Source organism: Panthera uncia (genome assembly GCF_023721935.1).
Source record: "Panthera uncia isolate 11264 chromosome C1 unlocalized genomic scaffold, Puncia_PCG_1.0 HiC_scaffold_4, whole genome shotgun sequence".
In the NCBI taxonomy this organism is placed as follows: domain Eukaryota; kingdom Metazoa; phylum Chordata; class Mammalia; order Carnivora; family Felidae; genus Panthera; species Panthera uncia.
The window spans coordinates 30,716,416-30,743,868 of NW_026057585.1; the positions used below are offsets into that span (position 1 = coordinate 30,716,416).

Sequence of the window (27,453 nt, forward strand, 5' to 3'; positions counted from 1 at the left end):
AAGGGGCAGAGAGAGAGGGAGACACAGAATCTGAAGCAGGCTCCAGGCTCTGAGCTGTCAGCACAGAGCCGGACCGGGAGGTTGAACCCACCGGGAACTGTGAGATCATGACCTGAGCCGAAGTCAGACTTAACCGACTGAACCACACAGGCGCCCCTCACCTAATCATCTTATGACCCTCCTTGTACCTAGTTTAAGAGTGTATTCCTTTGGGGCGCCTGGGTGGCTCAGTAGGTTAAGCGTCAAGCTCAGGTCATGATCTCACCCATGGTGAGTTCAAGCCCCACATCGGGCTCTTGACAGCTCCGAGCCTGGAGCCTGCTTCAGATTCTCTCTTTCTCTCTCTCTGCCCCTCCCCTACTCACGTTCTGTCTCTCAAAAATAAAATAAGCATTTAAAAAAAAGTATATTCCTTCAACCAAAGATTATCTTTGTTCTTTCCTCTAGGCCTGAGTACGATGCTACTGCCACACTCACTCCATCTACCCTCTCATCTTCTTAAAATAGGAGAGGAAGAAAATCCAATTGTGAAATTCGATTTTTAACAGAAACTGTGCTTTCGCTAGCATCGCCTCCCCCAAAGACATGTGGTGTCCTTTACTCTCCAGCGATTTTTTTGTTCACTTTTAAAATCTCCTGTATTTTCCTTGGTGGCACATTCCCTTCTCAGTTCTTTAATCAAACCCATTTTACTGTTCAGAAATGTAAATTCCTGCTTTTTTTCCTCACCCCTGTCCCAGATGACGAATTACATCTACAAACCCCTTTTCACACTCTGTTTAGTGTCGCCCTCTCTCAAAAAACCTTAGCATTATTCTCACTACAACTTTTCTCTGGCCTAAGCCCAGGGCCCCGCGGTTTACCCTTTCTTCCAAATCAGCCCTCTTCCTCTAACATCCAATTAGGGCCCAGGGCCTAAATTTCATAGCCAATCCGCGGCCACATCCAAGGCCCCTCCTCGACCCCACCCCCCTGCCCAGCCCAGCCTCTGTTCCTCTGACCTAACACCGCCCCCGCACCTCCACTGTCCGGAGCAGTTCGCGATCTTCTCAGGCCCTCCAGCCCCTTTCAGCGCCTTCGGTCCCACCCCGCATCCCTTGGCATCCAGTCCTCGCTCGCGGCCGACGCCTCAGCCAATCCGCGTGCTGCATCCCGACCCCGCGGGCACCCGCGCCCAGACCCCGCCCCCACGCCCGAATCCTGACCCATCCGGCCCTGAAGCGCAGGCGTGACCCGAGACGGGGGGGGGCGACACTGGCTCTCGCGTAGGAGGTGAGTGGGGTGTCAGGGGGGCGCTCCGGGTCCCGGCGCGCGGAGTCGTGTGGAGCGAGGCCGGGAGGGAGGCGGCCGGAGTCGAGCTCCCGGCGAGCCGGAGAGGCCGACTGGATCTCCTTCAGGACCGGGACTAGCGTTTGGGAGCAGGCAGCGTGACCCGGGGCTGGGTCCCTTGACCCGCACTCTGGCGCTGCGGGGCGCCCGCGCTGGCGTTGTTTCCTCTGGAGAGGTGGCTGGCTTGGCAGGTGGGGCCCCAGCACCCCGGTCACCCCCCCCCAAAAAAAAGCCTTTTTGCCCCTTTTGCTCTTGATTTTACAACTTTGGCATTTTGAAAACACCGACAACAGTTCATCCAAAACCGGGATTCCTAACTGGAAAGGAAACGAAGGCTGTTCACTTGCCGTGTAAGTGAAGTGTGGAGTCTGAAGTGTGTGGTTAGAAAAGCAGCCCAATCTGCCGCTCCACGAGTGCGACCCCCCGCCCTTGGGCTGCCTCCCGGGCACGGGGGCGCCTGTCCCCCTCTGCGGCCTGAGGCCAGAATTGGGCAGCCCGCCCACTTCCACGGCAGGCGCCAACCGAGCACAAAGTCACTTCGTGTTGTGCTGGAACCTCATTCCTTCGCATGGAAACAAGGCAGCCACACTTCTTCCCCCAATCAGATTTATATTCGCCGAAGATCGGCTTTTTAACAGTTTCAGGATCCTGCCTCCTTAAGTGTGGTGCGGGCTAAATATGGTTCGGGTTTCCCGTTCTTGCTCCAGTGACAGGGCTTTGAGGCCTGTTATTCCCACTGTACTTCCACGTCCAGTACCTGTTCACCTAGATGCCCTCTGTTGCACCAGGGAACTTTGCAAACAAAAGTTTGGAAGAAGTGGGCCGACAGGGAGAGCGTAAGGTAGAAATAATCTTTGTTCAAACTGCTAACGTGGGCTGTGCATTGGCGTCAGCCTTTTTTGAAGTCACCTCATCTCGAGGCTTGCAGTTAACCTGAGCGATCTGAACATCGTCAGATTAAACCTTTTCGTCCCCACAAGCAAAGCAGTTATATGTAAATTGATCATTTGGGTTTAAGGCCAGAGTTTCAAACTGATAAGATTAATTTTGACTGCTTTACTTACTTTGTAGCTCTGGGTTCTGCTCCCCGCCCCCACCAACAATTCTCGACCCTTCTCAGCTTGTGGCACACACACCTTCTGTATCTTGGTTTTAAATACTCTACTCCAATGATGAGAAATAGTTTAATTTTATATTGATCATGATTATTTCAATATGGAGCTGACCTTATGTATAATATGCTGTAATCAGGTTTACCAGATCGCCTTGCTATACAATTGCCTGGTTTTCTTCTCAGAGCATTGTTTTTAAGGAGAAGCTACTAAAATATAGTGAAAATGTTGTTTAGGGTTAAAAGCCATATACCTTTGATTTTTTTTCTGACTTTTCAATGACATCCAAATTTGTTCATTTATTTTTATTATTTGTAAATATACATATGGAATGTTAATTGCATTAGAAAGTGCTGGTCAAAATGTGTTTATGTAAACTGCAGAAGAAAAACAGCTTCAGAGGTTCTGAATCTATATCTGTCAGCCTACTTAGATTTCTTTGGAGCCTTTTTTTTTTCTTTCCCCCCACGGATACCCCACAATTTCTCCCACAAACAGATTACCTAGTGAGAGAGTAATGGTTGAGGAGAGAGCCCAGATCTGGGTATTGAGAAATTCTATCATTTAGTGGCAGGTTGGAGGAGAGGTAGGAGGGAAATGAGGGATCCTACTACGTCAAAAGCCAAGAGAACACGGGTGTTTCTGGGAGGAGACAGGACTTACCCAGTAGTATCTGAAGCTGCAGAGAGCTCAAGGGTCAGAACTGACTTGAGCAAGATCTGCCTCTGTGGAGTAATGGGTACAAAAGTCAGATTGCATACAAGAAGAATGAAATCTTGCCATTTGCAACTAACTACGTGGATGGAACTGGAGAGGATTATGCTAAGCGAAATTAGTCAGAAAAAGACAAATACCATATGACTTCACTCATATGAGGAATTTAAGATACAAAACAGATGAATAAAAGGGAAGGGAAGCAAAAATAATATAAAAACAGGGAGGGGGCAAAACATAAGAGACTCTTAAATATGGAGGAAAAACAGGGTTGCTGGAGGGGTTGTGGGAAGGGGATGGGCTAAATGGGTAAGGGGCATTAAGGAATCTACTCCTGAAATCAATATTGGACCATATGCTAACTTGGGTGTAAAATAAACAATAGATAAATTAAAAAAAAAAAAAAGACTACATCAGGTTGAAGAGTATGTAGATTGAGGAAAAGGAGACAACTAATCTGTCTTTTTAAAAGTTTTGCTCTTAAGAGAAAGTAACAGGAAGGTTTTGATTTGAAGAGGAAATGTACGATAGGGAGGAGAAGGTAGAGTCAAGAGTTTAATTCTTGGTTGGTGTTTTGTATTTGCTGTTTTTTGTAACTGGAAGAGATGTGAGCAAGGAAAGTTGCATTTACAAGAGAACGGGTAATAATCACTGGAGAAAGGTCTCTGTAGTGCTAGGAGTGAATGAGATCTAAGCCATGGGAGGAAGAATTATCCTTTTGTGGGAGGGTGAGTTCCTGTAGTATAGAGAGGAAGGAAAAAAGTATTCTTTGGGCTTGGTGTTTTCTATTTGGGTAAACTGAGATGGTAAATCTGATGGCTTCTATTTTCTCTATGATAGGAAGCAAGGGCATCTATTTAGAACAAAGAGCTTTTAGGTTAGAGGAGTGTGGGAAAAATTAAAATCTGGACTGTAGGAGAGAAGTGTGGCCTGCCCTCTTAGGGTTTCCAGCTGGGCCTTAGAATTGTACTGACATAAGGCAGATAGTAGGAGAAGCGTACAAAGAAGCGGCCAAAACAACTGCTTTTATACTAGGTTGAACGTGGAGAGGCAATTGTGGGAAAGTAACTAAAATATTTAGGTAAGCTAAAGGAAGATAAGGATTATTTTAACAAGGCCTCTTTTTACAAAATTCTCTCAGCATCAGTTTACCATCTAAGAGTGTTCCTTTTCTCCTGTATAGGGAAGGCACCTTTCACATGGAAATTTTATCTCCTGTTTTCAGGAAGAAAAGGAAGGATCAGATTGCTCTTTTTGGCATTTGCTATTTTTCAAGTGCCTTTAGCTCAAAATAATTCTTATTCCAAAGTGGCATATTTTGGGGTGGCATATCCTGCCATCCTTCCCCTACAAAATAGAGTATAACGCTGCAGAGTGTTGGGTCAATTCGAAGTTAATGGCCATGTATTTATGGTGAAACCACCCATCCTGTATGACCTTCCCCAGCTTGGGAAAACCAAACACTGTAGATGAGTTGATCCAGGGCTAGAGTGTTACAGACAGGTGAGAGGCTAGACAGGGTGGGGTAAGGCATTGTCTAGAAGATTACTGAAGTGATGAACTGGCATCTATATTGAAAAATAAAGGAAAGTGCAGGCTGATTGGGAAAAGGAAAGGCAGCCTCATAGAGATCTTGATAATACTGAAGAATAGAATAATTAATTGAAAGGAAAGATAGTTTATGGTCAAAGAGCAGAATGTTTCAATCAGTTATTTTGCAATTAGACCCAACTGAGGTAATGGCAAGGTGCAGTGTATGGTAGCAGGAGAGAGTCTAAGGTGGAATGGAGCAGAAGAGCAGTGGACATGGGGATGTCACCTGTTGGGTGGATCATCTCTGAAGCCATTGAAATTACCTGGGATGGTCACAGTATTGAGTTGAGAATACTGTGCGTACTGACAAAGTCCTTAATAAGGACAGGGAGTTACCAGCAGGACAGAAAATAATGTCAGTGAGGCAGATGAGGGAAGTAATAGTCTGGCAGTGGTAAAATGGATGGCAAGAAAGAGTTAGGTGGGGCATATATGAGCAGAAGCCAACACTGAGGAACATAGAAGTGATATGTTCAGGGAACGGTTAAGATTTGTGTTAAAACAAGGAGAATACTCTGAGAACATAAAGATATATTGGAATTTGCTGATTATGGTCCACCTGTTCTAAAAGACACAATGGAAGGTTTGGAACGTGGAAGAGAAATGGAGAACTGGGTCAGTTGCCTGCAAGTACATTGTATTATGGAGGTAATATGCTGTTGAAGGTAGATAGAGAGGAGGCGAGATTTAGGCTTTGTGATTTCCAGATGAAAACAGGTAGATTGAGTGTCAACTTCCTAAGGAGAATGGGCACTGAGGCCTGGTGGCCAGAGATTTCCCAAGAACTGGAGTCTAAGCTCCACTCGTGATCAGTCAGTGACTTACCAGCACCTTCTGGATTTACCTTCAAACCAAGGACTGATGTATTCACCTGTTTTGAAAAATGAGGGAACTGACGTTCAGCAAGAGTCAGCAACTTCTCCAAGGATAGAAAACTTTTTAAAATATCAGAATAAGGACTCGAATCCAGGTATCCTGATTCCTAGTACTGTCCCCGCACCCCTGCCCAGTTCTTCTCCAGAAGGTGGAACAGGTCTCTCTCATTTGTCCACTTAGAAGAAAATATTTTGCTTATACTTAGTCTAAATACCTAAGGAATTAGGCTGAACTGAAATAAATGAACATTGATTTGCTGGGGGGGAGAGGGGGGAGCAACTAATTATCCTAAATCAAATAGCTCCATGATACTCAATAAAGATTTTTTTATATTGTTCCCTTTGTTTGGTAATACCTTTTCTTAAAACTATCCACGTTGCCTAAACTAGTTAATAATTTATTCCTGAATAGAACAGTTAATGATGCAAGAATAAGCATTCCTTAATTTAAGAAAACCTGTTCTTCAACTTGAAAGACTTAAAACATAAGGGGTAATTATTTACTTTACAAAAGGAATCAATATTTCATAAAAAGATTCATAAATAGCCACTGATACCATTAATTTGTAATGTGATTTGATGTATTTATTCAGTAATTTAACATTTTATTTATCAAGTGCATACTATTTGCCAGAGAATGCAGTAGTAAACTAAATACACCAGGCCCTGCACATGAAGCATCAAATGAGTGAATGAATGACCAACCAAACAACAACAACAAAAGTGCTTTGCAGAAAATTAAAATAGGCTGATGTGATAGAATGGCTGAGAGGCTGTTGTTGTTTTTTAATTTTTTAATGTTTATTATTTATTTTTGAGAGAGACAGAGACAGAGACGGAGTGCAAGCAGGGGAGGGGCAGAGAGAGGAAGACACAGAACCTGAAGCAGGTTCCAGGCTCCAAGCTGTCAGCACAGATCCGGATGCAGGGCTTGAACTCTCAAACTGCGAGATCATGACCTGAGCCAAAGTCAGATGTTTAACCAACTGAGCCACCCAGGCACCGCTAAGAGGCTGTTGTTTTAAGCTGAGATATTGCTGACAAGGTCAGGATTTTATATTTAACTTCTTAAGAAACTTCAATATATTATTTCTCACATTTAAAGCTTTCTGTAGCCTTAACATTTTGGTAACTCAAAGAGAGTCTTAGCTAGCTTTGGTGGATTCCTTTAAATCTGTAGAGTATGTCTCTTCTAAAGTTTAATTAACCACTGGAGATAGAGGAAATGACACCCACTGATACAAGATTCTCAGACTAAAACTTCTTCTAAGTAAGAAGTTTCTGTTTACCTGAATGCTCTTAGAAAGTTGAGTTGTCTTCTAATTCCAGGTGACAGTATAATAATAGAATTTCATATTGCTTTGGTAACAGTTTTCCTTATAGGTAGAGACGTAATTCAGAATGCATGCCTGTTATGTGACTAGAATCTATTGAAATAGCTTGCTACCTTTCTATGGGATTGTTGAGGAAAGTGGCGTCTGAAAATAACCTAAAATTCATTCGTATATTCTTTATGTTTGTCAAGGACCTGCTATAATGCTTTTCAAACAACTTGCTAAATTCTAACCACTTTAATTTACTGTCACAAATTGTGCTTTTTTATATGACTTTATCCGGACGATTCTGAAATTTGAGTAGTTCCTAGGTTGAAATATCCTGGTTTTTATAGCTGCTATAAATGAAACTTCTACTTACTGTAATTTTATGCTCTTGACTAAATTAGAGCTTTTTATTTTTTGAATTCACAATATGCTTACACACCTCTAGTTTAAAATGACATATCCATACATTTTTATAAGATAAAGAGGGTTCTAGTGATGAGAGGTTATATGTAGAAAGAGAACTGTGAAAAATTTTTACTTATATTTTGTGTAAGCTTATGGTCTATTAGCTAGCTGTAAGTGTCTGATAGTGATGTGTCATATATTTTCTTCTTATTAACGTATTTCTTTTATCCTGCAGCATGTTTTTGGCCCAGAGGAGACTTTGCTCCTTGAAAGTAGAGCAAAATTCCTGAAGACAATTTATTCTTCAAAAATCCTCGGACTCCCTACTTCTGCTGTAGGTATTGCTTAATCACTTACACAGATACGTATTGTACTTATCCTGCCATGTCAAAAAAGGATACAATTTTCTGGGTACTTTAGAAGCATTTTACTGGAATGAGTATTTCTATGATGTGTAAGCTGAAGGTATCGCTGGTAATTGCTGGAACTGACATTCACTGAGCTGCTTGCTGTTTAAGTATCATAGTGCTGGCTGTTGCAGACTCATTGTCTCCTTTTATCTTTGCATAACTCTTCAAGTTATGAATTGTTATATTCTTGCGTTACAAGTGAGAAACTGGAGACTTAGACAGGTGTAGTAACTTCCCCAAGGTCACAGCTTTTAAATGGCATAATCAAAATGCCCACTCACCCCTGTCTAGCTCTGGCACTCTCAAGGGCACTCCCTGCCCACTCAAGATAGGAAGTTATAGTGAATGTAAGTGCTGGCCCTGTGACTTCCAGTTTATTAGAAAATATGGCAGATTGAGGAACAGATGATGTGAGAGCATGGAAAAGCAAACAATCCAAAATGTGGGTCATAACAAGATAGATTAAGTGACCCAGTCAGTGGCATGGGAAAAAAGTTGGGGGAGGGATATTTCAGAAGGACTGCTCTAGGATGAAAAGAGGCTTCAGAACTTCATCCAGCAAATACAGCATGTAGACCTTGTTTAGGAACTTGATTGCAATCAACTGAAATGCAAAAAAGGTATTTTTAAAGACAGAAAAATATGGATATGAATTGGGTATTAGATGGTTACAAAAACAAAGTCCAACTGAGAAAATTTGCAGATCTAACTGGCTTTATTAAATGATTCATGAACCGGCACCCTCCCATCCAGTGAGCAGAGAGGAGCCCCAAGGAGTTGTACAAAATGGAAGGCTTTTGTGGAAAGGAGGGTGGGGAAAGGAAGTTATTAGCAAAATGAAAGGATTGCTCCATGCCAGGAGCAATTACTTCATCTTTCTTTGAGGGATAGGGTGACCCATGTGGTAGACTCATTGGCAACTAATTGAAAAATTCCTGGCTGACTGATTAAGACTACATTTCTGAGGGAAGTTGATGGTGCAGTTAGATTAGGTATTAAGCCCCAGTTTGGTAACTTGGTCTAAGTGACATCATTTGGGCCTGTGGTTTTGTTTTTAACAATTCTCTCGATTCTCCAAGTAACTGAGAGATGTGATCAAAATTTAAGGCATTAGTGCCATTCTCAGTTACCACTCTGAAGTTCACAATTTTGTTCTTTTAGGTGGTACCTATAGGTTACGATATTCCTGCTTAACCTCTTGATATTCACAGGTCATAACTTCCAGTTTACACTCATTAAGTTGGTCACTTTCGTCATTCCTTAAACAGCCCAGTCATTTGCTTCGTAATTAGTAGAGGAAGATATGATTACTATAAGGAGGATAATTCCCAGTGTTTGGAGTGTACTCTGAAGCCATTGTCCCAAGACTCAAACCAATCAAAATCCACAAAGTCAAAGAAAGACTCCAAGGAAGGAATCACCTTTTCACCTTTTTCCTTTGGTCTTATGTAATTGAGTTCTTCCCCAGAGATACTAACCCTGGTATAGCAGGTGGTGTTGGCCTCAGCACAGAGACCTCCTTGTTCAGGTAAAAGATAATCAAGAGTTATTCTAATATCAAGGACAACTTTTGCCAGAGAGGCTAAAGATCTTTGTAGGACAACTATCCCATTAGCAACCGATTCTTCATTATCTTCAAGAGTTTGGGAGAGGTTTCTGATCACATCCTCCTTTTCATTAACTCCTAACCCGGGAATCATGACCCTGCCAAAGGAAGCAAATCTCGAATCCTGAATGCCTCCTGGTAGGTCTTTTTTAACTCAACGGTATAAATTCAGGGGAGTCGACCAATGAGATGTCTTAGTTTGCTTGTGAAAAGTTAGGGGTACAGTTAGATAACTTAAGAGGCCTTGCCCAGCTTGTGCCAACAAGGCATTCACAGGCCCAAAGAGAATGATAATTGCCATAAAGACACACAAACCATTCCCATTAGGATGGGATTATTGCATTTGCCCTCTCACCTGTCACCCCAGCCTGGGGTCAGTTAGATTTTCAGCACAATGGGAAGAACATTTCTAAACTGAAAGAATGAGTCCTTACAATACCCTGCAAAGATGGGTGTTGCTGGTGAGATGTCTTAGAGAATGGGAGCAGATGTGAGCTAGATGATCAGGAGAACGAGGATGTTCAAATAACAAGATTTATAGAAGTGATTGTATCTAATTGGGTGCTACACTTACAATTGAAGAAAGAAAAAAAAGCACAGTTTGTTCTATCTATAAAAGTTGAAATCAGTGGGAGACTTCAGGGGGTGCAGAGTTAATTGTAGTTTTCAGTGACATTAGGAAAAGAAGAGAAATAAGTCACAGGGAGGACCAGGGCTCTCTAACATCCTGGACAGATTGGAATCTTTGATGACAGATCCAGCAGTCTGAAAGATTACTCCCCTTTCCCTCTTAGCAATGGCCTGGGAGATACAGATGAAGGTCTTGTCTTTCCAGGCTAATGCCAAAGGAAAGAAAGAGGAGAAAAAATTTCATGTTAAAGTATGAAGTCTTGATCTGGTGTCTTGGGAAGAAGCAGTTCACTTCGATGTCAGCTACTTGTCTTGTCAATTTGATTTATATGTCTCCAGCATCTTATAGGAGCAGAGGTCAAGTGAGGCTGTCTTGTCTTTAGCTGTATGATATGTATGCAAGGCTTAATGCCCTCTAGTTTTTCAACAGTGTCAGTGGTCAGGAATACTTGGTAAGGTCCTTTCCAATGTGGCTCTAGAGCTGCTTTTTTTTTTTCCCCTTCTCAGTGGTGTTTCCAAAATACCCAGTCCCCAGGCTCCAGAGTGACCAACAGGATCCTTGGAACTAGGGTCAGAGAAAGCTTCTTTAACCTGTTGATGGTAGGCCTTAGCATTAGACATTAAAGACTCACAGTAGGGGCGCCTGGGTGGCTTGGTTGAGCAACCAACTTCAGCTTGGGTCACAATCTCACAGGTCGTGAGTTCAAGCCCCGCATCGGGCTCTGTGCTTACAGCTCAGAGCCTGGACCCTGCTTCAGATTCTGTGTCTCCCTCTCTCTATGCCCCGCCCCCACTCACATTCTGTGTCTCTCTCAAAAATAAATAAACATTAAAAAAAAAAAAAAAGACTCAAAGTAGCTAGTCATACTGGCCTGAGGTGACAAGCAGAAAGTTGCATGCCAATAGAAGTTGGCCTGCAGGTGACTATCTCATGTAGAGTGAGTTTATGTTTCCCAAGGGGGACATTGTGAATTATCAGCAGAGCCAGTGGCAGAACCTTAGACCAAGGGAGTCCAGCAGTTTCAGTAAGCTCAGAGATTTTAAGTTGGAAAATTGCATTAGTTCTTTCAACCTTGCCCAATGAATTGAGGCAATAGGAAAAGTGATATGTCCGAGATGTTTGTAAGGCCTTTATTAAAGCTTGTATGATTCTCCCAATGAAGTGGATGCCTTGATCACTAGAAATTATGGAAAGTATACCCCAAATGGGAAACATGTTTTCTACCAGTTTCTTTGTCACTTGAGGGAGTAAGCCTTGCAGCCGGGGAAAGCTTCAGCCCATCTGGAAAATATACAAACAATAACAAGAACATATTGATAACCCCAGAATGGTGGCAGTTGAATGAAGTCCAGCTGTAGGTGTTCAAAGGGTCCATAGGAGGCTGGGAACAAAAATAGGTTTTCTAGAACTGTGGTCCTGACAGGTTAGACACTGATGGTAAACTGTGGTTTGTTTGTTTGTTTGTTTGTTTGTTTGTTTGTTTTTGGCAGTCTTGTAGAAGTTTCTCCACCAATGTTTGTTTATAATTTGAGTTATGTTAAACCTATGGTGGGTGAAGGAATGTAAAAATCAAAAAATGGGATTTGCCAAGGAGCCAGAAAGAACCAAGCAGCCATCATGGGCTTCCCGTATCCTTGACTGTTCATTGAATTTACAAGCGTTATTTGCACATCCTAATTTTTCTGATTCAGGAGCAAACTGTTACCATGTCGCAAGGACATCAGGATGGCAAAGGTCTGGCAACAAAGGGACGTTTTTTTGTAGAAGCAGAATGGACTTTATCCACATGTGCCACATCCTTTACAGATTCTCTTGCTGCTGCCTCTGCATGAAAGTCAGCTGGGGCATGTCCCTGATGTTCAGGTTTAATCCTTTTAGTATGTGTCTCTACTTGAGGACAGGAACTTCAGAAGATAGAGTAAGGTCGTGTATGCGTCCATTTTTTCTTGGGGTCCCAGTGGACATGAAAAAACCCCTTTGTTTCCATAACATTCCAAACTCATGGATTACCCCAGTGGCATATCCTTCAGCAGTGTAAATATTAACAATGTGCCCTTTTGAAAACTGACCTGCGCTGGTGAGGGTCTGGTGCTCTGCTTGTTGGGCTGATTTAGCTTTTGGCACATTTCCCTTTCCGGGTAGTTCATATTGGGTGGTAACAGCATAATCAGCCTGGAACTTCCATTTTCATTTTTACAGTATGACCCATCAAAAAACAAGATTAGATCAGAATTAGTCAAAGGGGTGTCCTTTAGATCAGGACACAGTGTCCTGAAATGGGACGTTAGTACCTCACAGTAGTGAGGCTCACCTTCATTAGGCAGGGGGGCCCTAATGTGTCAGGTCTAAGAATGTTGCAACATTTAAGATGAAGATTGGTGGTGAAAGCAGAAGGACTTTGAGTTTAGTGGGTCAATTCAGAGTTAGGAAGGCTTTGGACAGCATGTGGGGTTTGTAAGTAGACATCCCTTCCAGAATGTTAGATCAGCTGAGGCTTCTGACTGAAGCTGCATCTTGCCTTAAAGCAGCTGGGATAGACTGAAGCACCTGAATCAAGCTGCATACTATAATGGGCAACAAGCCTTTGTCACCATCTTGTGTGAGCATCTCCAGGACTTGGTTATTTTTCATGTATAAATTAGGCGAACGATTTTTGAATAGTTCAGCTTCCCTGGGGCAGGTGGCTCTTGTAAGGCTTGTTTCGGTTTTAGAAAGGTCTGTTTATGTAGATCATCCCGGGGAAAGGGGTCCAGGAACCAAAATGGTAGTAAGTTCATAAGATGGGGAAGCACATAAAAATTAGCAACCCATAGTCTGTGACATCAGCTAGACCTAGAACTCCATGAAGCTGTCACTTTGTTGTAGGCCTAGGAAATTCCTGGATTAGTCTAATTCTTTTTGGAGATAGCCAGATCCCACCAGTACTTACATCATGATCTAAGTAATAAACAGTGTCTGAGGATGATTGCGATTCTTCAGATACCTTATGTCCTTTTCAACTAACTGTTGTAGCAAATAAATGGGATCTTGTATGGATGCCTTCTTAGTAACAGAGCACAGCAAGAGACTGTCCACATGCTATAAAAGAGTTCATTTCCTGGGGAACTGGAGGGTATTTCTGTCTTTGTGGAGCAGCTGGGAGAAATAAGAAGGGGACTCAATGAGGCTTGGCCTCTGTACCCAACTGTTCGGGTGTATTGTTGATCATTCTGAGTAAAGGCAAATAGATCTTGTCTGTCAGGATCTGCAGGGATGCTGAAAGAGGCTGAATGGAGGTCTGCCACAGCAAACAATTTTGAGTCAGGTGGAACTTGGGACAAAAGGCATGTTTGGAAAAAAGGGGAATAACTGTCTTGTTAATAGATCTGAAGTCCTGGACAAATTGCTATTCCCTCCCATTAGGTTTCTGGACTGGCAAGCCCCTTGAGTGTTAGAAGGCCTCCTACAGAATTGATTAACTCCTGGCTGATTAGGTCTTCTCGTATTGGTTGGAGGCCTTGCATGGATGCTGAGGAAATTCGGGAGGAAGTTTAGTCACATCTATACGTATTTTTATACGCACTGCGCTTTTTATCCTTCCATTGTCTATACTGGAAGCAGCTCATCGAATTTCAGGCATCTTGATTAAATTAAGGAACTTCTGTTAGAATTCTTCTATTTCGGGACACCTGGGTGGCTCAGTCAGTTGGGCATCTGACTTTGGCTCGGGTCATGATCTCACAGCTTGTGGGTTCGAGCCCCGTGTCAGTCTCTGTGCTGACAGCTCAGAGCCTGGAGCCTGCTTCAGATTCTGTGTCTCCCTCTCTGTCTCTGCCCCTCCCCCGCGCTCGCTTGCTCTCTCTCTCTCTCTCTCTCTCTCTCTCAAATAAATAAGCATTAAAAAAAAATCTTCTATTTCAAGGACAGAATGGAAAGAACACGAAAGATCAGGTTCAGGTTGGTCAGGGAGCTCCAAAGTGAGGTCTTCCTTGGAGGCAACCCATATTAACCCTTTGAGTTTGGACGGGGATGGTTACCTGATAGAATGACTAGGGCTATGTCACACAGCAAAAAGGAATGTTTTTCAGTAAAAGGTTCCAAAGTCATTGGTATTGGTTGAGGTAGAATTTCTCTCTGAATTTTGTTAGCCACCCCCACAGTGGCAACTTCTTTTTCTCTCTGAGGGAACTGTTGCCCTATGAGAGTGAACTTTAAAGTACAAAGTGTGGTGGGGTGGCTGGGTAGCTCACTCGGTTAAAAATCTGATTTTGGCTCAGGTTGTGATCTTGTGGTTGGGCTCTGTGCTGACAGCTCAGAGCCTGGAGCCTGCTTGGGATTGTGTCTCCCTCTTTATCTGCCCCATTGCTTGCACTCTGTCTCTGTCTCTGTCTCTCAAAAATAAATAAACATTAAAAAGAAAAAAAAAGAAGATAGAAAGTGTAGCTGCAACTTCAGGCAGCTTAATTTCAAAAGGTAGTTCTTGAACAGTCTCTTCAGAGTATAAAGGCAGTTCAGACACAGAATTAGTAAAACCTAGCACCCAGGTAAAAAAGGATAGAGTGGAGCAGTAGGGGTCACATCAGTCTTAATGTCTTTTGTTTCAGGTACCTCTGCTGTTTTCACTTTTTCATTAGCCTTTTGTAATGAATCTTTTAATGAAGCTATTTTAGAACCTTGAAGTCTTTTGGAAACTTTTGTATACCAATTAAAATAGGTATCATATTCTGTTCCTTTAATTTGGGAACCTTTCTTTTCTTTTATTTTAAAGTTTATTTATTTATTTTTAGAGAGGGAAAGCACAAGTCAGGGAGGGGCAGAGAAGGGGGGTGGGGGGAGAGAGAGAAAGAAAAAGAATCCCAAGCAGGCTCTGCACTATCATCACAGAGCCCCAAGCAGGGCTTGAACCCATGAACCGTGAGATCATGCTCTGAGCTGAAGTTGGACAGTTAACCTACTGGCACCTAGGCACCCGTGGGAATCTTTATTTTTAAGTGTACTTTGCAAATAAATGATCTTGTCTAACTGGAATGTTCCCCTTAATGGCCATTGCAATTCTAGGTGTTCTTAGTAACATTTTGCCATTTCTATAGATATTACAGCTCCCAGCACTATAGTTTTTAGACCTAACATAAGCATGCTTGACTCTAGAATTCAAGGATCCATCCCATTAGCCTTTGAGTCTCTCAGAGCTGAACTAACACCTAAAATGATGTGCCTTGGGGTTGAGAATTGTGTATTTTACAGTGCACCTTGTTGAATGGAAGTTTTCTTGAGGTTGGCGGGTGACCTAGTGTTAATCCAACTTGTCCATGACCAACTTCTCATAGGAATCTTCTTAAGGTGGCAAGCACTCCAACAGCTCTTAAATGCCCCACCCATGGTCACCAATTTTTGCAGCGTTTTGGTCTCCAAGATCCCTGCTAGCAGTAACGTTTATTTACACAAGCAAAACAAGACAAATGTGCACCTTAACATACCAGCAATAACCAAAACGTGAGGCATTTAAAGCATTGCTAGCCAATAGAAGGCCTCATGTGCACTGCTAGCAATTCCCAGTGTGTACTAAACCAGCAGACTCCACAGTCAGGGAGACTGTGGATAGGAAACTGGGAGAGGATTCCGACATGGACTTACAGACTGAGCCAACAGCTAGGGACTGGTGTTTCTTTAGAGCCTTCTCTGTCAGTCTAGACTGACTCCTTAACCCTGGGCTGGAAAGCCAATTAGATGCGTAGCTTGAACACAAAAAGAGCAAAACTGAAACCGAGACAGACTTACCTATGGATCCAAGGAAATAATGTTAATTAGGCATGATAATGACATCAAAGTTCTATAAGAAAATGTTGATAATTTTTAGAGCTATATGCCAAGTATATAGGGGCAGAAGGACTTAAAGTCTAAGATTTGTTTACTCAGCAATAAAAATGATTTTAAAAGAAGTGGAGAGATGAAGCAAATGAGGTAAAATCGTGATGTGTGTATGAGTATTTTATATTAGGTTGCATCATATGACACTGTCGTTTTCATAGGTCAAAATGGATGAATAGTGGCACTTTCACGTTCAACCTAATTCTAATCTCTCAACTTTTCTGTAGGTTTGAAATTTCACAAAAACCATCACTAGCTTCTCCCTCTACTTGTGAATACTATGATTTCTACCTCATAAACGTCTTGAATTCTAGCTCTCCTCTTTATTACCACTGTAACTATCAGGAAAATGCCTACAGTTCACTGGAGCCTTTGCAGTGAACATAGTCAACACAGATAAGTAAGCATTCTTCCTGCCTTAGGCAGATGAAAATAAGCAGGCTCATCAGTGTTATCAAGGGTAGCACTGACAAGTTTAAATCAAGAGATAGTGGACCTAGCTAGACTCCTTCCTGTAGACCTGTTTTCTCTAGAAATCCTCATCCACACCATCATTAATATCATTGGAAAGTTACATAAAAGTCATCTCTGAGGAAAGGACTGTAATGGACGTTGGGCTGCACTTTATCTGTATCACTTGCTTTATTTTTTTATTTTTTAATTAAAAATTTTTTTAACGTTTAGCCCAATGCGGGGCTTGAGCTCACAATCCTGAAATCAAGACCTGAGCTGAGGTCAATAGTCGGACACTTAACCCACCGAGCCACCCAGGTGCCCCTCTTTTCTGCTTTCTAAGTAGACACTAGGTTTTAAGTATGTGGTGTGTACCAAGAACTTTTTCACTATGGATTTAACTTATTTAATTATCACAACAGCGGCACAGGACAGGCATTCATTTTCCTTATAAACAGATGAGGAAATTGAGTTTCAGAGAAGAACCTGCTACTTTGCATAGCCAGTAGGTTTTGTTTTGTTTTAATTTTTTATTTGAGAGAGAGAGAGAGAGAGAGAGTGTGTGTGAGAGCGAGCATGCTTATACGTGAGCTGGGGACAGGGAGAGAAGGAAAGAGGAAAATCTTAACCAAGCTCCATGCTGAGCATGGGGCCTGACTCGGGGCCAATTCTTTTACCTCAGGATCGTGACCTGAGCAGAAATCAAGAGTCAAACAATCAACCGACTGAGCCACCTAGGTGCCCCTACTAGTAGTTTTGATGTTTAATTTCAAAGTAAGATCTACCTGGCTTGAAAGTTCATTGTGTTAAACAAGTTTGGAAATTTTAATTGGCATGTAGGCGTATATTCCAGGACACAGATTGGTGGGACCCCAATCTGCTTCACATATCTTCCTGGTGTTAGTGCCCAGTAGAAACCTGAGACCTGTTGTACAGTCTTAAATCCAAATTCACAAGAGTTGTCCTGATTGGTTTAGCCTGACTCAGTCGATTCCTAATCTAATAAACTGTGGGGGAGGGGGGGGTGAGATTATATAGTCCAGACAGGCAGAGGTTTCACCCCTGTGAATATAGGTGGGGACAATAAACTCACTTATACTCAGTCTTGGCTTGGACCCAATTTTCAAAGAGAATAAATCAGGCTTTTTTTTTTTTTCCTTGACCTGAGTCCATTTTTTTTGGTATTTCCATTCTGTATTTACCTACTCTGCCAGCTCCCAGGTTTGAAGACTCTTATTTCCAATAAGCTTGTTTTTCTATAGGTATTGTTAAAAGATAATTTTCAGAAAAAAGGCAGAATCATGACTTATACAAATGTAAAGATGCATATGTATTAAAGATTTTTATTTTATTCATATGAGAGAACAAACAAGTTATGACCAGTTCAAAGGAAAGTAAAAAAGCATAAATTTGTATGTGATAGAGGAATTGAATTGCAAATGAAGGTAAAACTCATTTTTCCACTGGATGGAGGGAAGTCAATCAAAACTCTGGAACCATTTTGCCTGTCAGTTACCTTCAGTCTACAAAGGTATAAAATATGTCAAAGACCAATTTTAGCTCTGCTGGACTCAGCCCTGGAAGGGTGTGTTCATGTAGCCACTGCATAGTTCTCCCTTAAAGAACACATTTTTCCTCTTACATATTATCTCTCAGAGGGGATCCAAATTCCTTCCCTTTCACTCACTTATTTAGTCAACAAATATCAAATAGCTACAGCATATTAGACACAAGTAATTATAATTTGAAACAACTGTATATGTTGCTTAAAAATTCCAGTTAAATATATGTGCCTTTGAGTTATAAATTGGATTTTTATGTAATTAGTTTTTCTCCTTGTATATCTTAAGTCATCAATCCCTGCTCTACATTTGCACTTCTGAGTTTTAACTTTGTTCTTCTACCATTACAGGAACAGGAACATTCTATGCCATCTAGTGGCAAAAGAGTGTGATTTGTCTGTGTTTTGTTTTGTTTTTGCAGAGGTGGGGGAGTTGGAATATATAAATCATCATACCTTGGAAAACATCTAAAATCTATGAGATAATTCTGTTATTATCTGCTTGCTTGAGAAGTATTTTGTCCAAAGGGAGAAAGAAGACATTTCAGCATACCCTGGAAGCTTTTTTTTTTTAATTAAAAAAACTTATTTTCCATTTATTAATAGACTATTTTTTAGAGTATTATATGTTCAGAGTGAAACTGAGCAGAAACTAGAGAATTCCCATCTATCCCCTGCCCTCCCACATGCACAGCCTCCCCTATTATCAGTATCCGCTACCACAGTGGTACATTTATTACAATTGATGAACCCATAGTGATGCATCATTGTTACCCAATGTTCATAGTTTTTATTAGTGTTCATTCATATTGTTGTACATTCTGGGGATTTTGACAAAGGTATGAGGGAATGCACCTTCATAGTATTATGCAGAATAGTTTCACTGCCCTAAAAATCCTGTTTTCTACCTATTCATACCTTCTTCTGCCCAAGCCCTGGCATACACTGATCTTTTTACTGTCTTCATGATTTTGCCCTTAAGGTTCCCTCTTGTCATCTTTGCCTGATGCCTCATTTCTTTTTAGCACTGAATAACATTCTGTCATCTGGTTCTACCACAGTTTATCCATTTGCCTACTGAATGGTATCTTGGTTGCTTCTAAGTTTTGGCAATTACAAATTGCCAAACATCACACACGGGATTTTTTTATGAACATAATTCTTCAACTGCTTTGTGTGAAATACCAATGAGAGTGATTGCTGGATTGTATAGAATTTTAGTTTTATAAGAAACTACCCTGGCAGCTTTTTAAAATCAGCTTTATCAAAATACAATTAATGGTATCCACTTAGGCTATAAAATTCTATGATGATTTGAAGAAGTATCATAAAACCACTGCTAAAATCAACATATAGAATGTGGTCAAGATTCCTCCTGTTCCTTTGCAGTTCATCCCTCACTGTTGATTGGCTCTGGCTCCATATGTTAGTTTTCTTTGTAAAAAAATATTATTTTGTATTAATTGGATTATAATAGTATGTACTATGTCATCTTTTTTTTTCACATGCATAATGATTTTTAAATTTACTCATGTTGTGATGTATCATTAGTTCATTCCTTTTTTTAAAAACAATTTTTAATGTTTATTTTTAAGAGAGAGGAGGGGTACAGAGAGAGGGAGACACAGAATCCAAAGCAGGCTCCAGGCTCTGAGCTGTCAGCACAGAGCCTGATGCAGGGCTCAGACTCACAAACCACGAGATCGTGACCTGAGCTGAAGTTGGACGCCTAACGGGCTGAGCCACCAAAGTGCCCCAGTAGTTCATTCCTTTTTATTACTGACTAGTATCACATTATATGGATATACCATCATTTATTTATCCATTTACCTGTTAATGGGCTTTTAGATTGTTTCCAGGTTTTGCTATTGTGAGTAAAACTGTTGTGAACATCTGTATACAAGCCATTGTGTAGACATATGCTTTCATTTCTTTTAGGTAAACACCTAACAGTGGAATGGTTGGGTTGTACTATACATTTACATTCAATTTTTAAGTAACTGCTAAGTAGCTTCCAAAGTGGTTGTACCATTTTACATGCCCACCAGGTTCCTGTGAGTTCCAGGCTGCCCCACATCCTTACCAACACTCACTATCAACATTTTTAGCCATTCTCATGGGTATTTAGTAGCACCTCATTATGGTTTTAATTTGCATTTTCCCAATGACTAATGACATTGAGCATCTTTTATGTGCTTCTGGCCATTCATATATTTTCTATAAAGTGGCTGTCAAATCTTGTTTACCTTCTCTTGAGTTGTAAAAGTTCTTTATATATTCCAAATAGTTTTTTGTAAGATATATGTTGTAATTCTTTCCCCCTTCTGTGGCTTACCTGGCAACTATTTAAGATTTGTGAGCCCATTGAATGATATTTAGGGGGAGGGAAAAATAATTCTGTTGTCTACCCTCCTAGGTTTTCTGGCTGAGACCCTGCAAATTAGACTTACAAAGACAGAGTAACAAGAGTAAAAGAAACATACTTAATTAACATGTAACATGTGCATTGTACATACAAACGGGAGAGCTCAGTAATGAGTAACTCAAAGGGGTGCTTTCGGTTTGAATAGCATCTTAAGAAAGAACAGTAAAGGGACGCCTGGGTGGCTCAGTCACTTAAGCGGCCAACTTCTGCTCAGGTCATGATCTTATGGTTCTTGGGTTCAAGCCCCATGTTGGGCTCTGTGCTGGCAGTTCAGAGCCTGGAGCCTGCTTCAGATTCTCCTTCTCTCTCTGTCCCTGCCCCACTTGCTCATGCTTTCTCTCTCTCTGTCTCTCTCTCTCTCAAAAATAAATAAACATTAAAAAAATTTTTTTAACTAAAAAAAATAAAAGCATGGGAAACAGAAACACTGTGAATGCAATTAGAGAATGGCAAGTGGTCTTATACTGTTGATTCACTGTATGTGAGGGGATGGCATGGTGGGAGAGAAGACTGGAAATAAATTAAGGGCCTTGAATGCCAGGTTTGAATTTGAACTTTGTTCCATAGTTTGAGGAAAGTCAATAAAGATTTTAGAGCAAAGTGGTAGCATCCCCTAATCTATTTTATAGCTCTGTAGTGATGGGTGATGGGTTAGAGGGAGGATGTCATTGAGGTATTTAAAAATAAGGATAGTTAAAAAGAAGCAGGATTTCATTGTGTTCAGAAAATACTTGTGAATGCAACCTGCCAAAAACCATTTTAGATACCAGAGATATAGCACTGAACAACACAAGTCCTTATTATCTGAAGTTTTCATTTTAGTGAGCAAGATAGATAATTAAGGAGTAATAATTTCAAGTAGTGGTAAATGTCATAAGAAAATAAAATAGAAATAAGCTAAAATTATTGGTGGGGCTAGTGGGAGAGAGGCAATAATATTAGGGCATATAGTTTTGGAAGCCCTCTCTGAGGTTATATTTCAGTATTGTGTACATGAGTGTATTTAACCACACAAAAATTTATTTCTATAGTAAGGAAAAAACCTCATTTTTGTCTTCTCCAAGGCACCATGAGGTCTGACTACACGGGCGCACACACACAGCTTCCTTGCTATGCGCCGTTGCTTATCCAGCATTCACCCCAAGGAAACAAGCAGGGTGAAGAGGGGTGGGGTGCGGAGTCATATTGAATAGAGTGACATAAAGAGGCAGGCACATGAAGATCTAAGAGAAGGGCATTCCAGGCAGAGCACACAGCAATTACAAAGTTTTTTTTTTTTTAATAAAAAAATTTTTTTTAACATTTATTTGTTATTGAGAGACAGAGACAGAACGTGAGCAGGGGAGGGGCAGAGAGAGAGGGAGACAGAATCCGAAGCAGGCTCCAGGCTCCGAGCTGTCAACACAGAGTCCCACAAGGGGCTCGAACTCAGAAACCGTGAGATCATGACCTGAGCCGAAGTCGGTTGCCCAACCAACTGAGCCACTCAGGCACCCCCAAAGTTTTTTTTCTTTTGGTTTTTTTTTTTTTTTTTGAGAGAGAGAGAGCAAGTGGGAGAGGGCAGAGAAAGAGGGAGAGAGAAAGAATCCCAAGTAGGCTCTGAGCTGTCGGCGTGGGGCCCAAACTTAGAAACTGTGAGATCATGACCTAAGCTGAAACCAAGAGTTGGACACTTAACCAACTGAGCCACCCAGGCGCCCCACAAAGGCTTTTATGTCATCAACTTTGCTACAGTAACAAAACCCACCAAATCTTACCTTCTTAGGTCACTAAACACTGCATTCTCACCCATAAGACATACAGGCTACAAATAAGTACTGGCTTTGCTCCAGTTTGCAACTCCACTCTGTCTTTTTAATCTAGGATTGAGGCTAAAGGAGTAGCCCCTGTCTGAGACATGGTCTTCTCATAGTAAAGGACAGAAGAAATTAAGGCTGAGCCAAAACCATGCAAAAGTACTTACAGCTTCTTGAACATAGTATATGTCACATCCACTTGCACTCCATTGACCAGAGCAAATCACATGGCCAATCTCAAAGTCATTCCTTCCGAAAAGGAGAGGTGAATATATAGGGTAATAATATATGATAGATAGGAGCAAACTGGGTGTGTTTAAGATATGGAAAGATTGAAAGGCTCTGTGGGAATAGGGAATCTTGGTTTGTTTTGCTTACTGGTATATCCCAAGCCAAAGAGTGCCTTGTACACAATAGGTATTCAATAAATATTTGTTGTGTGAATGAACGAAAGCCAATGTGGTTAGAATGTAAAGAAGACATGAGCTTGCAGTTAGCAGCAATGGGGGAGATTGGGTAGAAATGTAGATGAAGTGGATGAGGTACAGGTGTCTGGCTTCACTTACCCTTGAGCCTGGGTACACTTCTCTCCTTCTCATGGTGACATGAGCTTTCTTTTTATTTATTTTTATTTTTATTAATGTTTATTTATTCTTGAGAGAGATAGAAAGATAGAGTGCCAGTGGAGGAGGGGCCAAGAGAGATGGGGACACAGAATCTGAAGCAGGCTCCAGGCTGTCAGCATAGAGCCTGACACTGGGCTTGAACTCATGAACCGTGAGATCTCAGCCCGAGCTGAAGTCAGACACTTAACTGAATGCGCCACCCAGGAGCCCCCCTAATAAATTCCCCTTTTTGCCAAAACTGTTTCAGATGGAGTTTCTGTGCAACAAGAGAGCTGATTAACAGAGCCTGGGAGCTTCAAAGGCATCTATGCACTGGTCTGTTTCTCACTCTTAAAGCTAGGAAAGAGTATATAGCAAAGTTTCTTTTTAGTCAGGTTAGGGAACATTCAAATTTCTAGCAAATTCAAACTGGTAAAATGTCAATAAATTATGCAGTTTATTATACAGTAAATTATGCGGTTATGCACATTTTCTTTTTAAAATAGATCCATATTTTTAAAAAATATGGATCTTCTACTCTTAGGAAGCAAGTGTTAAGGAATGAAGGGAAACGATACTACGTGTCATCATGGTGGTTGTTGGAACATCAAATTTTATACCTTATATTTTCTATAAAAGTAATCAAAAGTTGTGTGGTTAGGTAGTTTAGCTGGAACTAGATGACTATAATATTGATGACATTTCATTTTTTCTTGTGGTAATGAATACTTTACAATGTTACAATAGGGCATTCACCTTCCACATCAGACTTTAAAGGAAACAGAGCAGGAACCCTATAATTAAATGCACAGTGGAAACACACTGGAAATAACAAATGCTCAAACAATGAATGACTAAAATGTATGGATACTTATGTATCCATAAGTAACCTGAAATAATGTCTGCTAATTAAAAGTGAAAGTTTTGTGATGACTAAGAAAAACTTAAAAAAAAATTTTTTTTTACGTTTTATTGTATTTTTGAGAGACAGAGTGTGGGTGGGGGACGGACAGAGAGAGAGGGAGACACAGAATGTGAAGCAGGCTTCAGGCTTCAAGTCGTCAGCACAGGGCCCGACGCTGGGCTCAAACTCACGAACCATGAGATCATGACCTGAATCGAAGTCAGACGCTTAACCAACTGAGCTACCCAGGTGCCCCGATGACTAAGAAAATTAGTAAAATGTTTAAGGTACTCTGCTAAAAGACAAGGCAAATGTTTAAAAAATCACATGTGATTGCAACTATACCGAATTCATAGATCTGAAAGATAATAGATGTTTTGGCTGCCCAGCAGCTGGGCACCACATCAAGGGGGTGCCCACTACAAGCTTGTTTACTTCCTTCTCCAGCCTGGTCTTGACGCACAGGGTCTGTCTGCTTCTCATGTCTGATTATTGTCTTCACCTCTCTAACCACTAGCTTTGTTTTTTTCTGTTTCTGACCTTTTCTTGCACTCTTTATCTTTGTTACACTTGACTCAGTCCATGCTTCATAGATGTTAACAGCCTCAGCTTCCCCAGCTTCAACCCACCTTTCGGGGAAACTTTTTCTACACCTATTCTATCCCACCTATATGCAGCATGTCTTACAGACAGAGTCTTCACAATATATGCAGTTGAAACTTTAGTATTCTAGAGTCTTAGGATAATGGGTAATATTTTCTTTTCTTTCCAAAGTTTCCTTGTTCCAACACCATTGCAATAAACATTTTAAAGACAATAGCAATAGGCCTTTTTCTCATTTCTGCCAAGAGTGGCACCTAGTGGTGATTCTTTAGAACTGCACTTTTCAGCCACAAGTTGATTTAAAAAAAAAAAAAAGAAATCAAAGAAGCAGATGCTACTATTACTACTACTATTACTACTACTCACTAGCAGTTTTGTGTTTATAATATAACAGTATAATATATGTATGCCAGGAATTAATCTACCTGGGAGCAGAAACCACCTCATGGAGTTAGCTGGCTCAGAAATTATACAAGCCTTGCAGATTTCCCAACATACATGTAAGGCAATTCCCCATAGGAATCCAGTTTTCTTCACATTTTAAAAAATTTATTTATTGTTTAATTTACTACATCCAAGTTAGTTAGCATATAGTGCAACAATGATTTCAGGAGTAGATTCCTTAATGCCCCTTACTCATTTATGCCATCCCCCCTCCCATAACCTCTCCAGCAATGCTGTTTGTTCTCTATATTTAAGAGTCTTATGTTTTGGCCCTCTCCTGTTTTATATTATTTTTGCTTCCCTTCCCTTATGTTCATATGTTTTATACCTTAAATTCCTCATCTAAGTGAAGTCATGATATTTGTCTTTTTCTGAGTAATTTCGCTTAATATAATATCCTCCAGTTCCATCCACAGAGTTGCAAATGGATTGCCTTTTTGATTGCCGAGTAATACTCCATTATATATATATATCACATCTTCTTTATCCATTCATTCATCGATGGGCACTTGGGTTCTTTCCATACATTGGCTATTGTCGATAGTGCTGCTATAAACATTGGGGTGCACGTGCCCCTTCAAAACAGCATACCTGTATCCCCTGGATAAATTACTAGTAGTGCGATTGCTGGATTGTAGGGTGGTTCTGTTTTTTATTTGAGGAACCTCTATACTGTTTTCAAGAGTGGCTGCACCAGTTTGATTCCCACCAGTAGTGTAAAAGGGTTCTTCTTTATCTGCATCCTGGCAACATCCATTGTTTCCTGAGTTGTTAATGTTAGCCATTCTGACATGTGTGAGTTGGTATCTCATTGTGGTTTTGATTTGTATTTCCCTGAGGATGAGTGATGTTGAGCATTTTTCATGTGTCGGTTAGCCATCTAGATGTCTTCCTTGGAGAAGTGTCTATTCGTGTCTTTTGCCCATTTGTCCACTGGATTATTTGTTTTTTGGGTGTTGAGTTTGATAAGTTCCTCACAGATTTTAGATACTAACCCTTTATCTGATACGTCATTTGCAAATATCTTCTCCCATTCCATCGGTTGCCTTTTAGTTTTGCCGATTGTTTCTTTCCTTGTGCAGAAGCTTTTTATCTTGATGAGGTCCCAATAGTTTCATTTTTGCTTTTGTTTCCCTTGGCTCTGGAGATCTGTTGAGTAAGAAGTTGTTGCAGCCGAGGTCAAAGAGGTTTTTGCCTGCTTTCTCCTTGAAGATTTTGATGGCTTCCTGTCTTACATTTAGGTCTTTCATACATTCTGAGTTGAATTTTGTGTATGGTGTAAGAAAGTGATCCAGGTTCTTTGTTTTTTTGTTGTTTTTTTTTTTTTTTTGCATGTCACTGTCCACTTTTCCCAGCACCATTTGCTAAAGAGACTGTCTTTATTCCATTAGATATTCTTTCCTGCTTTGTCGAAGATTAGTTGGCCGTACACTTGGGGGTCCATTTCTGGGTTCTCTATTCTGTTCCATTGATATGAGTGTCTGTTCTTGTGCCAGTATCATATTGTCTTGATTACAGCTTTGTAGTACGTCTTGAAGTCCGGGATTGAGATGCCTCCAGCTTCAGTTTTCTCTTTCAAGATTACTTTGGCTATTCGGCTATTTTATGGTCCCATACAAATTTTAGGATTGTCTGTTCTAGCTCTGTGAAGAATGCTGTTGTTATTTTGATAGGGATTGCATTGAATATGTAGATTGCTTTGGGTAGTATTGACATTTTAACGATGTTTGTTCTTCTGATTCAGAAGCATGGAATATATTTCCATTTTTTTGTGTCTTCTGTTTTTTCATAAGCTTCTGTAGTTTTCAGTGTATAGATTTTTCCCTCTTTGGTTAGGTTTATTCCTAGGTATTTTATTGTTTTTTTTGTGTGTGCAGTTGTAAATGGGATCAATTCCTTGATTTCTCTTTCTGTTGCTTCATTGTTTGTGTATAGGAATGCAACTGATTTCTGTGCATTTATTTTATATCCTGTGACTTTGCTGAACTCATGGATCAGTTCTAGCAGTTTTTTGGTGGAATCTTTTGGGTTTTCCATGTAGAGTATCATGTCATCTGCAAAAAGTGAAAGTTTGACTTCCTCCTTGCCGACTTGGATGCCTTTTATTCCTTTGTGTTGTCTGATTGCTAAGGCTAAAACTTCCAATACTATGTTAACAGTGGCAAGAGTGGACATCCCTGTTGTGTTCGTGACCTTAGGGAGAAAGCTCTGTTTCCCCCATTGAGGATGATATTGGCAGTGGGTCTTTCATATATGGCTTTTATGATCTTGAGGTATGATCCTTCTGTCTCTATTTTCTTGAGGGTTTTTATCAAGAAAAGATGCTGTATTTTGTCAAATGCTTTCTCTGCATCTATTGAGAGGGTCATGTGGTTCTTGTCCTTTCTTTTATTGATGTGATGTGTCACATTGATTATTTTGCTGATATTGAACCTGCCCTGCATCCCAGGTATAAATCCCACTTGGTCGTGGTGAATAATTTTTTTAATGTATTGTTGGATCTGGTTGGCTAGTATCTTGTTGAGGATTTTTGCATCCATGTTCATCAAAGAAATTGGTCTGTAGTTTTAGTGGGGTCTTTGTCTGGTTTTGGAATCAAGGTGATGCTGGCTTCATAGAAAGAGTTTGGAAGTTTTCCTTCCATTTCTATATTTTGGAATGGTTTCAAGAGAATAGGTGTTAACTCTTCTTTAAATGTTTGGTAGAATTCCCCCTGGAAAGCTCTCTGGCCCTGGACTCTTGTTTTTTTGGGAGATTTTTGATTACTACTTCAATTTCTTTTTTTTTTTTTTTTTTTTTTTTTTTTTTTTTTTTTTTG

General features: G+C 40.7%; 1 protein-coding gene across 2 annotated transcripts in view; it reads left to right on the forward strand.

The window, feature by feature from the left end:
- Positions 1-1,013: 1,013 nt before the first annotated feature.
- The window catches only part of KYAT3 (kynurenine aminotransferase 3), an 80,934-nt gene continuing 54,494 nt past the window's right edge, over positions 1,014-27,453 (forward strand). Inside the window, exons 1-2 of one of the 2 annotated variants that reach the window (XM_049616839.1) lie at positions 1,014-1,679; positions 7,586-7,684. The gene's annotated coding sequence lies outside the window, so the exon portion shown is untranslated. Of the gene's footprint in view, positions 1,680-6,967; positions 7,685-27,453 lie in introns of those variants that run through there. The other variant, XR_007454737.1, reaches the window with a different exon arrangement.